This window comes from Sus scrofa, chromosome 17 (genome assembly GCF_000003025.6).
Source record: "Sus scrofa isolate TJ Tabasco breed Duroc chromosome 17, Sscrofa11.1, whole genome shotgun sequence".
In the NCBI taxonomy this organism is placed as follows: domain Eukaryota; kingdom Metazoa; phylum Chordata; class Mammalia; order Artiodactyla; family Suidae; genus Sus; species Sus scrofa.
This window is the reverse complement of record NC_010459.5, coordinates 948,809-964,777: the sequence shown is the minus strand read 5'-3', so window position 1 is coordinate 964,777 and position 15,969 is coordinate 948,809.

The following is a 15,969-nucleotide window of genomic DNA, read 5'->3' as shown; positions in this document are numbered from 1 at the left end:
AACCAAGGATAATCAAGACAATTTTGAGCACGAACAAAGTTAGAGGGCTTATACACCTCATATCAAGACTTATTTTAAACACTGGCATCTTTGTACATGGAAAGGTAAATAAATCTATGGAACAGACCAATGGATACCTATGTAGAAAAAAAATAATTTAAATCTTCATCTTATACCACCTGCAAAAATCAGTTCCAGGGACACTATAGATCTAAATGTGAAAGAACAATGAAGCTTTTAGAAGGTAATATAGGAGAGTGTCTTCATGACCTTGCGGTTGGCAGATATTTTTTTAATTATACACCAAAACCATAAATGGAAATATTGATAAATCAGACAACATTAAAACTAAGATCTAAAAAGCAATAGTAAGAGAAGGAGAAGTCAAACTACAAATGGTCAGATGTATATCTGACGAAGATATAGAGAAGAAGATACAAGATATCAAATATAAGAGTATATCTGACAAAGAATAGGTAAGGGGCTTCTGCCAAGCAGTGAGAAAAATGCAGCCAACCCAGTAAGAAAATGCACAAAAGACATAAAAATAGACACTTCCCAAAGGGATATTCGGATGACTAATTAACGTTGACAAGATGCTCAACATCATTAGTCATTAGGGAAATGCAAATAAAAACAACAAAGTGATATCACTACAGATGAATCAGAATGACTGCAATTAAAAGAAAAAAGTATTTGCAACAAAATATTAGTGTATATGGAGGGCAACTGAACCCCTCATATACTGCTGATGGGCATGTAAATTAGAAACTGGCCTTTTTTACTAAAACTGAACATATCTATACCTTGTGACCAGTGTTTTTCTGACAAATGTTAACACTTTCCAAGTGGATTTCCAGCATAAAAGTTGACTGATATTTTTGTTTACATTCACAAATATAAGACAAAAGTGAAACCAAGAAGATGCATTTTGGAACTTCACTCACTTGTCAATTATAGGATCAATTATTTGGTGAATTCAATAACAGCTTTCAAATATTCAAAAATATTTTCACAGGTTTTTATGCTATTTGTGTGATGGCTACTGGTGCAAATATTTTCTCCAACCTTGTTTTTTTTTTTTTTTTTTTTTTTTGCTTTTTTAGGGCAGCACCCCATGGCATATGTAAGTTCCCAGGCTAGGGGTTGAATCAGAGTTGCAGCTGCTGGCCTACTCCACAGCCTTAGCAACACCAGATCTGAGCCTCATCTGCAACCTACATGGCAACAGCAGATCCTTAACCCACTGAGCAAAACCAGTGATCAAAGATGCATCCTTATGGATACTATTCGGGTTCGTAATCCTGAGCCAAAACAGGGACTCCTGTGAATCTTGATGATCAATAAAACACTATGTTAAGTACTGATTTTTAGTAATTACCAATCTCTATGGTGTATTTACTATCAACAAAACCAGTGCAATGCTACCTACGTGATTGCTCAGGAATGCAAAATTGAGAAGCGATGCATAGTAGCACATCATTATATTTCTACCATATAGACACAATAAATGTAAAAAATGTTGGGATCTCAGATAGTAGCAAAATGTAGTAAAGGAAAAATAAGGAAATGAAAGGTTTTGAGTATTTATTACTATCATTTTAAAATAATTTAATTGTAAATTTATATAACAACTGTTAATGTCTATGTTCAACAACTGGACTGCAAATTTCCTAAAGATTTAACTGTGGGCTTTTATAAGCCATGCAAGACTGCTCCAGCACACCACTGTTTACAACCCAGCAACTTCACTTCTCTATATATATCCACAGAAGTATGTACATGTGTTCTCCAAAACACAACTATTTTAATGCAGCAGTATTCTTAAGAGTCAAATATTAGGAACAACCCAAAGGTCCATCCAAGATAGAATGGAAAAATAAATTTTTGCATTTTCATACCACAGAATATGAATCAGCAATAAAAATGAGCCAATCACTGCTTCAGCATCCTCAACAAGCAGAATGCTGAGCCAGGTACAAAAGAGTACTTACTATCTGAAATCAGACAAATTAATCTCTGGTGATAAAAGTCAGCAAAAGGGTTATTTTCTGGGGTGAAGTAGGTTGGGAGTGACTGTGAGGTGGCCTTACAGGGGCTTCTAGAGTGCTAACAAATGTTGATTTCTTTCTCTAGTCATGGCCTCACAAGTGGGTTCACTGCATAAAATGTTTCTGAGCTGTACCCTTAATGCTGGTATGTATGTATGTTGTGCCTTATGAGAAGGTATAGCTTTTTAAAAAATAACTTAGGGAGTGATTTTTCTCACTGCGTATACCCTCCAACAGAGAATGTTGTGTGATATCCCCTACCTAAAAAGAAATGAACTGATTTTAAGACAAGTTATTGGGGAAAAGAAGTAAAGACAAGGAGCTGCTTATTATTGAGTCTCTGCATGAAAGCAAGAGCATACCCTGGCCGCTTTGGAACATCTTTCTCGAGGAATGAAAAATGCTTTGTATTAAGGATCTGTTCTACTCTAAGAAAAAAAAAAAAAAGGTATGATAAACAAGATCATACTAAATTAAAGTTTAGGGAAATCGATAGAACCTTACTGGACAGATGTTACCAGAATCCAAGTTCTTGTTCACGGAGCTGAAGAATGAACTTCGTGAAAACACACAGGCAGCAAGCAAGCCAAAAGTCTTTATTACAGGAAAGCAAACAGCTCCCAGCACAGATACTGGGAGGGGGAGGAAGAGTCCCCCTTTCTATTGTTCTATGGAGGTTTTTATTTCTTTTCTTTTTTTCTTTTTTTAATCTTTTTTAGGGCCGCACCTGTGGCACATGGAGGTTCCCAGTCTAGGGTTTGAATTGGAGCTGTAGCTGCCGGCCTAGGTCGCAGCTAAAGCAACGCAGGATCCGAGCTGCGTCTGCAACCTACACCATAGCTCACGGCAATGCTGGATCCTCAACCCACTGAGCGAGGCCAGGGATTGAACCCGAGTCCTTGTAGATACTAGTTAGGTTCGTTAACTGCTGAGCCACGATGGGAACTCTGGTTTTCATTTCTTAAAGACAGGAGCCCATCGTGGGGTCCAGATATCAGCTCTTTTTTCCACTGGCCTTGCCCAGTTTACCTATATCAGTCCTTGTCCAATAGGGGTCTTAGAGGTGGATATATGCCCTGTAAGTTTTAAGGTTTCTTTGCTCTTCTTTTCCCTAGACTGGGAGTCACCATTCCACTCATCTCCTTCAGTTCAGGAGTGGGTTAGAGATTAATGTCTATCTAGACGTAAAACAGATGTACTCCCAGCAGTAAACAAGACCAGTGGGGATGTTATTCCCTGGAACCCTTAAATTACAGATGTTAATTAATGATCATATCAAAAACTATATCGAAGCCCACGTTCCTACAGTAACCACCTGACTTATTATTCTGCTTCAGAACCAGTTAAGACAGATCAGGGAAATAGTTTCTATTGATCTTCTCAGGGATTCCAGACAACGTGGGAAAACCATGGGGAATTGTCACATCATAAACAAGGGCATATTGTTTCAATAAATGTTGTAGAATATCATTGTCTCCTTGTGTAGAATATTCTGATTTGGGGTTTGAGATCTTTCAGGAATGGTGATTCTGCCCTCCTAGGCTTTGTCTTATTTAAGTATTGTATCATAAAAGCATTCTGACCTGTCTGAGGTTTTGCCTAAATATATAAATTGTTCTCTCTAGTGTTTTGGCTCTGTTTGCTTATAGTTCTGAGAACAGGCACACTCCACATAATCATTAAAATGATACAAGACTTTTCTGAAATGTGAAAGGACTCAATCAGCCAACTGCATTTTAAACAGTGGAAAATTATGCAGGGAATTCTAGAAGGTCATAGTTAAAAGGCATTTAAGTTAAGTAATGGTTTTAAGTGAAAATAGAACAAAGTATTTGGAAGACTGTCATGTTTTATCTACGGTCATTAAAAGGGGGTCATATGGTTAGTATCCACCTTTTGGACTGACCCTTTTCTCGACAGTTTAGCTAAGAATCCCTCATTAAAATCTCAGTTTCCTTCTATTCTCATGTTTTTTTAGATTCTGTATACCAAAAAAATCACACATTGTAAGTGTGGATGCAAATAATAAAAATCTATCACAAAGAAAATAAAAAGCTTTATTCAAGCCAAGCTAAGGACTGTAGCCTGTGAGACACAGCACAGTTTCAAGCAACACTTGAATTGTGTTCCACTGGACTACAAAATGGGGAGTCATACATAGGCAAAAACTGCAAAGTTATATAAGATGTTTGTCAAGAATTAGGACTGGAGCTGGCAAGAAGTATGCAGGTTTGTTAAGCAAGGATTGATGGGGGTCTGAAATGGTTGCACAGTTACAAGTTACAACCTTGAGACCATAATGCTGTAGCTGGCAGCTGCTGGCCAATACTGTTTTGAAAATGGCTGGTGATGTCCATGAATTTGATACAATTCAGATAACTCAGGTTCTCAGTGAAGCAGAAACATGTTTGAAATCAAATCCGCAATAGTCCACCCATCTCCACTTTGGATCCTAAACCTCAGTTACTCTATTTTGATTTTTAAATGATCTTAAATACTTCAACATAAATAAATTATTTTTATTTATTTTAAAAGATATATGTGGAGTTCCCACTGTGGTGCAATGGGCTAAGAATCCTGTATTGTCTCTGCGGTGGTTTGGATGATTGCTGTGGCTTGGATTTGATCCTTGGCCCAGGAACTTCCATTTGCCACTGGTGTGGCTGAAAAAAGATTGGGGGGAAAAATAAAGATATATGGTTGCCAAAGAGAACATATACCCAGCATGAGATAACCAGTATAATCAAAAATATGTAAGTTCAATCCAAAGAAAAAAGAACATTTTAGTTATGCTGTGCTAATTTAATGACAATACAATTTTAGGGACGTTTGTTAAATTAGAACTTGCATGCAAATTCCTATTACACCTCCAGTGCCTCTAGAGACCCAGGACACCAGTCTATGAACCACATCTCTATTGTTTCAGTATTATTGCATCAAAAACTTCAAGAGTAGTACTTTATATACAATAGATGCCGAGTAGTTCTGGATATACTAATTAACATCTAGTCTTAAAAATCTTTCACTGACATTTTTCAGTCCTTTACCTTGAGTTAAAACAGAAAATTGTTATTAAAGAAATACAGGCATTTTCCTGTTACTCAGTGCTTCATATTCAATTTGTGAGTTGGCTGCATTTGCAAGATATCTCATCACCTGACATTGCTTAATTGACAATGCAAAGGTAGAAAACAACAACATCTTAGCCTTGTCTAGTAAGGGACTATGTGAGGTAGAGATCAACATGATTTTATGAGACAATAAATCAAATTTCACTTGCCCATATTGGCCATGTTTCTCTTTAAAGACAGCAATAGTAGTTCTATTGTCATTGAAAGGTCTTTGGAAATTCCCATCGTGGTGCATCGGAAACGAATCCGACTAGGAACCATGAGGTTGTGGGTTCGATCCCTGGCCTCACTTGGTGGGTTAAGGATCTGGATTTGCTGTGAGCTGTGTGTAGGTTGCAGACGTGGCTCGGATCTGTTGTTGCTGTGGCTATGGCCCAGGCTGGCCGCTGTAGCTCCAACTGGACCCCTAGCCTGGGAACCTCCATATGCCTCAGGTGTAGCCCTAAAAAAGAAAAAAAAAAAGAAAGAAAGAAAGAAAGAAAGAAAGATCCTTGTCACATTTCTAAATCTTTATCACAGCTCTTAGAGGAAAATCCTCGGTTATGTATCTGGAAATGTAGGCTAGACATTTGCCCAGCACCAACTCAGAGCTCTGTCTGCTATGATGGCATGCTGCCCAATAGATAATTAAAGGTTCTTTGGTGTTGTTATGGGTTTGACGGTACTCTCTCAAAAGATATAATAAAGTTCTAACTGCTACAAAAAGAGAAAAACCACGTGAGGACAGAGGCAGAGATTGGAGTGATGCAGCTGTAAGGAAGGGAGCAGCAAGGACCAACAGCCACCTTCAGAAGCTAGAGGAAAGGAAGGATTCTACCACAAGTTTTAGAAGAAGCTTGGCCCTGTTAACACCTTGATTTCAGGCTTCTAGTCCCCAGAACTGGAAGAGAATAAAATTGTGTTGTTTTAAGCCACCCAGTGTGTAGAGCTCTGTTACAGAGACTCTAAAAGACAAATACAACTGTGAACACTTAAATTCACTTAAAGGCAAGAAGCATGGAGACTAATTATTTCCCTATACTGAAAATCTAACCCACAAATTAGCTGGGACATATCTACAAGCACTGACATAAGAAAAAAAAGCAAAGATATTTAATGCAGAACCACTTCTCAGTCGTGGTTGCCACTTTCCATACCTCACTATCAAAAAAATCTCCTCATAGGAGATAAAAATCTCAGGGTGACCCCAATTCCTTGAAGTCACACCTTTTCCTGCATGGATGATCTAGTGCTCTGTACCTAATACCCCCATCTTTTGTTGGAGACTTGGGAGATGAGCTAGTGTCAGTCTAAAAATGACAATATTATTGGAATTAATGCTTTTGGGGCAACAAACTCCAGATAAGGAGCAACTTTAAAAAAATAAAATCACCCTGTTCCACTAATGCTATAAAAATAAAACAGACTTTTTGCCCTAAGAGATAGTCTACAAACATTTCCAGCTGAGACCTGATAATTATTTCTAAAACTGTCCTCTACAGAAAACTAGTCCATAAACAACACCTTGAAAGGGCGAGGGCAGGGGAGGGGGGTTGGTTAGTAATCCAGTACGTTTAGAAAACACAGCATTCTCTTTCTCAGGGAGATTTCCTATTCGCATTTGCATATTAAATCCTCTGAGAGATATTGCAGTTAAAAACACTGACACAGGCGTTTCAACTAAGACTGCATTTCCCCAAACTATTGGATCATAAAACTCATTTTTCTTAAAACAATCATTAATATCTAGAAATATATACTTTGAGAAACAATAGGTTGTGATATTCTTAAGTCTCACCAAGTCTCTCTCTCTCATTAACTTTTTCCCCAGCTTTACTGTGGTCTAATTGATCTCCCACTAATTTTTTTTTAATGATTTTTATTTTTTTCCATTATAGCTGGTTTACAGTGTTCTGTCAATTTTCTACTGTACAGCAAGGTGACCCAGTCACACACACACATACATTCTTTTTTCTCACTTTATCATGCTCCATCATAAGCGACTAGATATAGTTCCCGGTGCCATACAGCAGGATCTCATTGCTTATCCATTCCAAAGGCAATAGTTTGCATCTATTAACCTCATTCCAGTCCATTCCACTCTCTCCCCCTCTCCCTTGATCTCCCATTAACTTTTATATGTACCAACTCAGAGCTTCATTATCTAGCACGACCATCTTGTGAACTAGCACTCTTTGTCCCTAAAACTACCAGAATAGCCTTATACTCTACGCGTTTTCAGAAAAATAAAGGTTTTTTAGAAGGTGAAATAGAAAGTTTCACGGACTGCAAGGGTTTCCACCTTCTTTGTAAGCAAATGGATACATTCCATTTCCCGTGAGGCCCCAGAAGACAAGTGAGCATGAGGTTAGAAAAGTGCCAAGTGGGGTGAGGACGGATCCAGGAGGGGGCTTCTGCCAACGCCGCCCTTCCCTGCCCCCAGCCTTGGAATCCCTGAGAACCCCGGGGGGCAGAGAAGAAGGCGAGCTGACTCCTGTTGGCATAGTGAACCTTAACAGCTTTTATTTTTTTTTCCCTGGTGGAGGGAAGCAGGGACGTAAATACTTGACTGGAGGAAGGTTTAAAAAGGAGAGTCTGTACTTGGATTGTTTGGAAGAGAGAAAATGGAGTGGAGGCTGGTCTGGGAAATCTGAGTTGGTTGATTTCTGACTCTCTGAGCTATATATTCCTATTAACAGCCCGGTCTTTCTGCGCTCCAGCTTGTCAACACTTTAGGCGGCAAGCGGAAGATTCCTGGGAACTGTCTCGAGGCGTTTGGCAGACGCGCCCAGGGCCAACTGTGCGCCCCTCCAGGCTGTTGGGATTGGAAATGCTCTTTTAGAAGTGCGTTGCTGGAACAAAGGGGCCCTGTTGGTTGCTTCCAGATTCTGGAAGAATCTCTGCCATTAATGACGGTGTGGAGTTAATGTGATGTAAACTTCCCATACTTACAGGGTTTTTTTTTTTTAATTTTTTTTTCAAGTCGAGTTAACAGGCATATGCTTGAAAGGACTACACACTTACAAAAGGGGTCTGTCTGCTCCACAGAGTTTAGATGCCTGTCCAAGCCTGGATGTGGCACGAACCTGCCCTGGTAAAGCAGAAGGGCACGGGATATGGACCAAGAACCATCATTACTCCCAATTATAATCGACATTTCAACAACCTCTATTCGTTTGTGGAGTCTATTAAAGATCTTGGTAAGAAGATTGTTCTATAATAGAAAAATCAGATTAAATCTAAAGAAAATAATTCTTAAGCAAGTGGAGGAAAAAATGTTGGCAAAGCCTGAACTGGCAGTGGCTCAGCAAAAGTTAGAATAAAAGATTAATAGGTTCTAATACTTTATTCAAACAAAGCACTGTTGTTAAAAATACACTGGATATATGCAAAAATATAAACTTAGGACATCTGATATTTTGAGTAAATTAATATATGTAGTGTTCTACAATACTGATTAATTTATTTGGTGCTCTTTTAAGGTGAGTAATGATTAATAATTCAGTATGATATGAAATGATATAGACGGCAAAGTCTATTTTGCTACATTTAAGTCCATTCTGTTAATCAGACCTGTATTGTCCGTGTGCATCATGCAAGTCTCTGAGGTGGCGATGGAAGGGATACAAAAATGGGCAGCTCTTGTTGCTGCCACAGCAAGGGAATTATCCAGTGTGAGGAGATACCTCAGTCTACAAACAAACAATTCACGATATTTGGTAATTGATATTAAACTGCTGCTACCAACTTTAATAGTAGGCTCCCTTTTGGGGGACTGACTGTGTGCCAGGCATTGCATTATATCATTTACTTGGTGCTGATGTCTATGACATGACAATTCCCTACAAAATACACTATGAGCAAACCGAGTAACAAAAAAGGTTAGCAACTTGCTCAAGGTCAAAGCTAAAATGCAGGGCAGCCAGGTTTCAGACTCAGACTACTGGATCCTTGCTCTTTGCACTGTAAGGCATACACTGGCACACCAATGTTTCTGGTGTGGCAGTTATGGACTGTCTTATAGAAATGGCATCTGAGTTGGGTCTTGAAGGATATACAATGGTCTCTTGGTGTCTCAAGGAACTGGTTACAGGACTCCTGTGGATGCTCTAGTCCCCTTATAAAATGGCATAATATTTGCATATAACCAATGTACATCATCTCATATACTTCAAGTCGTCTCTAGATTACTTTTTTCTTTTCTTTTGTGGCCTTCCTGAGGCATATGGAGTTCCCTCGCCAGGGATCAGATCCGAGCCGAAGTTGCAACCTATGCCGAAACTGCGGCAATGCCGGATCCTTAACCCACTGTGCCAGGTCAGGAATTGAACCTGCATGCCGGCACTCCCAAGACACCACCGATTCTGTTGTGCCACAGCGGGAACGCCTACTTATAATACAATGTAAGTGCTATGTAAATAGTTGCCTTCACTAGGCAAATTTAAGTTGTGCCTTTTGGAACTTTCTGGAATTTTTAAAAATCTTCCATCCACAGTTGATTGAATCTGCAGATGCAGAACTCTCAGATATGGAGGGCCCACTGTACACATTTATGACAGAGTGGAGGAGGGAATAAAATAAAGGTATGGAGACAGAAGAGTATAGAGAAACTTAAAAGAAGTCTAATTTGGTGGCAGTTTGGTGAACAGAAGGAAATAAAATGCAGAGGTTGAAGTGGGGAGTCAAGCAGAAGTTCAGTGGTGACAATTTAGGGAATAGCCAGGGATAATCCCAGCCAGATGGTTTCCTCTGAGAATAGAGGTCAGATGGGATCCTAACTCACTTTCCAGTTCTGTGCCTGTGCTTCCCTGTCAGGGAACCCTTAGTTCCCCCATCCCATTTCCTGTCTCCGTCCAGGAGGGAAGAAGTCATCTCCATTCTTCTGCCCTAATCCTCCGCTAATTCCTGTCTAAGGTAAGAGCAATGGTTTCTGGGGTGGTGAGAACATGAGCCTCCCAACTCAGCCACTTTTCACCTGTGGCCAGAATGCCAGTGTGTGAAGGGACAAGCCCATCTGAGTCGTTCTAATGTTGCCTGGGTCCACCTGGTAGGCTCTATGCTTCCAACCCAGGTCTCTGATGGGGCTGCTTATCTTTCAGTAAGACCATCTTCTATCCATTTGATGTGCTTTGGAAGCTAAGTGGACTCCTGATAATCTTAGATTCAGGGACAAAAGTAAGAAGAAGCCTTCCTTATACTTCCTCACTTAAACGTTATTCTACAAATCTGCCTTGCATTGGAATTACTGAGTCCTTGCCCAGCTGTTAGTAAATCGGCATCTTGTTTTTCCGTTGGTTTTGTTCTCCATATGAATAGATTTCTTGGTTAGAATCTCCAAGGAAGAGGGAAAAGGGAAGGAGCAAGGGAGGGAAGGGGAGAAAGAGGAGTGGGGAGCAGGAGGGGAAAGAGGAAGCAGAGGCAGGAAAGAGGTTGGGAAGGTTCCTATCACCAGCCCTGGAAAGGCAGATGCTCCAGGGGTTAATGGAGGTCAGGGTGGGGATGGCAAAACTTACTGGCTTCATATTTTTTGGCTCCATATTCAAAAGAAGTAAAATTTTCCAAAAATTCAGTTTAGTTCTGCAAATACTTATTGAGCCTGAAGCTCATTGTAAGAAACTGTTCTAGATATTGGGAGCCAGCTGGGCAAAGAGAGGAAAGAGATAAAGTAGCTTCCCTCAAGGAACTGTAGTACAAAATTGAGTGGTTTTAGTTTATCATTGATGTTTAGTAGAAGAATTCACCACTTCTCATTTACTGCAAACTCATAAAATATCAAATGACAAATTGACTCAAGAGCTCTTAGAAGTGAGAACTGGGTGCCTTCCAGGGGGTTATATAAGATAATACCATTTATAAAAATGAGCTTCTTTTATAGTTTTTCTTAATTCTAGAAACTTCGGTTACCCATCTCACCTCTGATAATTTTGAAAAATCATGCAGAGATGCTACCCAACAAGTGCCTTTTTAAGCAAAAGCAGGTCACTCCCCCAGCTCAGGATCCAGCTCTTTTCAAATTTTATAATGGATAATAGAAAACAAATGTTCAAAATAACTGTAAACAAAGAAACAAGTAAGAAATCTCCAGAAGCTAATACTTTTAAAATTGGATCTCAGAAAACACTATTCCAATTGTTACATTTACCCCCATCTTAGAACATCATCCTTAAAACAGCAAAACTGGAAAAATCTTTGCAATGTTCTTTTTCACTGTTCAATAGCATCTTTGCCTCCTCCTAGGCATATTATGCTACCAGACAGAATATAAACTTCACTCTTTATTACAGAAAATATCTATAAATGTCTACAGGCATATTCCTTATCTGTTTTGCTAGTTTTAATGCTTTTCTTATGATAATTATGAGATTAATTGGTTCTTTGTCAAGGAGCTACAGTGTTCTGTGACTCTAGCCTATTTAATAGTCTTAAAAAGAAACTCAAATCCCAGAGTTATAAGAGAGAATCAAACATATGCAAGGTTATGAAAAATTAAGGTGGAAAAAAAGCAAATTTAATTGTTGACTTTTTGACAGTGCATGCCAAGACACGCCTCACCTATTTCTTCCCCATCCTTGTCTCCTCTCAGAAGCCCAGGCTCCTATCGAATAAAAGCAAACTCAGCAATGAAGTGAAACTGCTATGCCTTTTACACATAAAATGGATGGGGAAACACAATAAATACATATGGAAAGGGACTAAATGGATGCCAGTGGAAGAGCATCAGTCATGTGAGTTTTCCAAAGTGTGCCCTTCACTGGCAGAGATAATCCAGGACATTTATCAGGCACTGTAGGAGGAATGTGGCCTTTTGTACTCACAGTCCTCCCCATCCCTGGAGCAAATAAGAAAGAACATTCTACAGTTTTCCTGGGTAAGAAATGACCCAGGAAGACACTGTAGCTTTTGCTTCTCACAGGGAAGAAAGTAGACACTGAAATGAAAAGAGGGTCATTTGCAGTTGCCATCAGAAAATAGCTATGTTGCAAAGGGTATCCCTACATGACCAGGCTGAAAATCTCTGGTTAGCTGTGGTTATGCCTTTAGGGAGAGGATGGCAGGTAGGGAGGATTAGGTTACTGTGCTCCCCCGATGCCTGCCAAGCTACCCCTCCTGCTCTCGGTGTCCATTCATGGGCAGCTAAGGGCCCTGGCACGCCAGCCTTTTTTCAGCCAGCCACAGGGAGATGTGCTTGTGTGTTTATTCCTAGGGCCGTTATCCCTTCTCTATAAGATTACACATCAGTGTCTCACCATCTTTAAAGACTGAACAGAGGCTGAGATCTCATTGTCCCTGACTGTGAGGGAGCAGCTCACTTGTTCAGCAGTGAGTTAGTTGTGCATTTAGCTCCCTTTCAGCTGTATATTTAGGACTTAAGATTGGCTTCTTTTGTTCAACCCGAGTTCTTGAGTAGCTAGATTTCTATACTGTCCTAGTCCATTTGAGCTACTGTTACAGAATACCACAGACTGGGTGGCTCATAAAGGGAAACTTATTTCTCACAGTTTTGGAGGCCAAAAGTCCAAGATCAAGGCACCAGCATGGTTGTGTTCTGGTAAGAGCCCACTTCCTGATTCACAGCCAGCACCTTCTCTTTCTGTTCTCAGATGGTGGGATGGGTGAAGAGGTTCTGAAGGGGCTCTTTTCTAAGTACACTAATCCTATTCATAAAGGCCCCACCCTCATGATCTAAGCACAACTCAAAGGCTCCACTGCATGATATCATCACTGTGGGGGTGGCTAAGATTTAACAGGTTGCAAACTTTCAGAGCATAGCATATACTGTTCTCTCAGAGATTTTGTTTCTTATCTTGTACTGTAGTCTCCTTAGTGGCTAAATGTTCCACTGTAGACTTCATTTTCTCCTTACTAATGGTAACCCTTGTCCTATCAATGCCAACTGCCCACACATCTGGGCTTTTCATGAATACCTGACCTATTCTTAGTTTGCCAGTTACCATGGACTTTTACTTTGTGTATCACCAGTTTTTTTTTTTTTTTTTTTTTTCCTGAGGACTAACTCATAGCTGTAAGAGTTCCTTTTTAGCTCACCTGTCGGGTACCATTTGTATCTAAAAAAGCTGACCCTTAACCTTACTTGCTTGTTCAAAAACCTGGCTTTCGCTTGACACTGTGGCTTTAATTGGATACTTAGTTTTTTTCCTTTTCCACTTTTGCTCTTTTTACTGCCATCTAAACTCTGATTTAAGAAAAGTAGATCTGAGAGCTGAAAACAACACTTAAAAATTCATTAACTAGGGTTCTTTTTACAACTATGTTGTCAACTGTTCTATGCTTTTCTGCCTTCTCAAAAATTGATATTGCTTCTCATGAATTTATTTGAATATGTTGCTTATGTTTGATTTTCATATGTCTTACATTGTCAAGCAGTTAATATTTTTGCATAATGATACTGATAAAACTTGAGACCTTCCCTAAATTAATAAATTAACTTGCAATTCTTCTGCGTGTAGAATTCTGATTCCTTAATTTGCTTATTTCCTGTCATAAGAATATAGGGATTTGAATTGAATCATACCAGGGTCAATCTATCCCAGTGTTCAGCTATGAGTATCTAGTTCAAGTTACATGCAGTGGTGATATGCAACTATGCTACCTAACAAGCTCTAAAAGTAACTATATCCCAGAGCACCTGTAGTAGTTTATGGCCCCTTTATTCATAAATTTGTTCATGTCTTTTATAAATCATTTGTGCTTCCTAAGAGAACCATTTCTGCTGTAGACACCAGTCATTCTCTTTGGCTGCATCACATGGAGAGACATAGGTATAGAAAGTGATGGAGTGAGAGAAAATTTTATTATTCATGCTAATAAATGTAATAAAGGTATGGTTTGAACTGAAAAAGCAGACATTGATATCATTGTAAAATATTATTATATGTTTGGTGCCTTTTGTGTGAGATAGGGGGAAGAATATAGACTTCAAAATCAGACAGATCCAGTATTCTCCTTTATTGTCTATGTGACGTCTCTGAACCTGTTTCTTTACCTGTTAGAAAAAAAATTACTATTTATTTTGAAAGTCTGTTGTTAGAATTAAAATAATAATAAATGTACTCAGTACTTGGTAGGTAGTCAAAATTTGAAAGTAGTATTAGTAGTGATACTAATTTGATGTATCTCGCTTGGAAATATTCTTTTAATTAAAAAATTTGGGGTAGGGATATACCCTATAATCTTTAAAAGCCACGATTTTTCAGTGGCCCCCTAGGTTCCTTCTGTCCACAGCTGGTTCTATTCTGACTGCACTAGTTGAATAGATTAAAACATAAAATATCTCTTAGAGGGATCAAATTTTTAGAAACAAATGTTGCAGTCATATTCAAGTGATACACTGGGAAGATTTTTTTAAATGTATTCTCCTCATACAATGGGCCATGTGATTCCAATAAGGCCCATGTAATAGTGAGTATGAAATGGTTAAATGATTAAACCTTGAAGTTCTGCTCCCAGGTAGAGCACTTGCTGTTTGAAAATGTCATGGTATTAATTGACTTAAAACAAGAGAAGGGTTATATCTGCCCAGATCTGATCAGGAAATTACTCTTCCTGCTTGCAATTGCAAAGTTTCAAATGTTTCTATTGCCCTAAAAGGCAGAATACAGAAGTTTGAGCCAGAGGGAGAAATTAGAGGTCATGTAATGAAGAGAGGAGATATTCCCATAATGTGGCAGGCATTTGACAGGGCTCCTTGGAGGAATGCAGCCCCTTTAGATATAGCTGGTGGAGACTGTATCTAAAACCAGCACTTTGAACATTTATAATACAAGACACTATTTTCTGCCTTTAGGAGTGACAACCTCAGAACAAAACACCTTGGGTCTAGAATCACACAGAAGGTATATAAAAAGATCAATAGAACCTGGAGGCTTAATGTAAGTTGAGAATTCTGACTAGACTAGAACAGAAACAGTTCTACTAGTCACATCAAAGGGAGTCAGCACTTGCTGGGAAGAAAAGATGTTTAGTGATATTAGAATTTTCACTGTAACTTAAAACATTGGTCAATTAAATTATTAATTAAACTCTAATTAAATGTATGTAGTTCAGGACTTAGAGTGAGTTAGTCCTTTTCAATTAATTATTTAGATTTTTAAAAATTCTTGTTAAAGTTTACTTCCTACTCATAGATGAATGAGTAGATCTCTTATTCATCATTTCTATTCATAGGTATTGTTGATCTGAAATAGACTGCCAGATATTTCTCTGTCAAAGACGGATTTATTCAGTAGAGATCAGTAGAGAATTACAACTTAGTGTCTGCAACCATGGTGAGCCATAGGCAAGTCCTCACTCAGCAATGGAAGAAGGTTTTTATAGAGAGGGAAAAGAAGTTGAGGGGGCTACAGTAAATGAAGGGTCCCTGGCTTTTCATTGGCTGAGCCCGGGAAGAAGAGGAGTGTTTCTTCTTCCTGTTGGGCTCTGCTGTTATCACAGGGCCTGAGAGCTCCCCCTTCTGGTCTCCAGACTCTATTTAATTGAGGTTTTCTTTTACTACTTTTTTTACAATAGTTGGATTGGCTGGACTCAGTTGACACTTGGATCTGAGATTGTGTGCTCTACTTGCAATGTGACGAAATGGGCACCACACCCAAACATATCTTAACAGGACTTGTTTCTGCTTAGCTAGCTAACGCAACAAGTCACATGTTAGAGGAAAAACAAAGTTGTGACACAACATTCTCAGAAGCTCTGGTGGACCAAACAGGATCTCTGAGACCTGGTTTATCTCTCTGGTTTCCTCTTTGTCCTTGGGCAGAACCACTCAACTTTTAGCTGCCTAACTCTTCTCA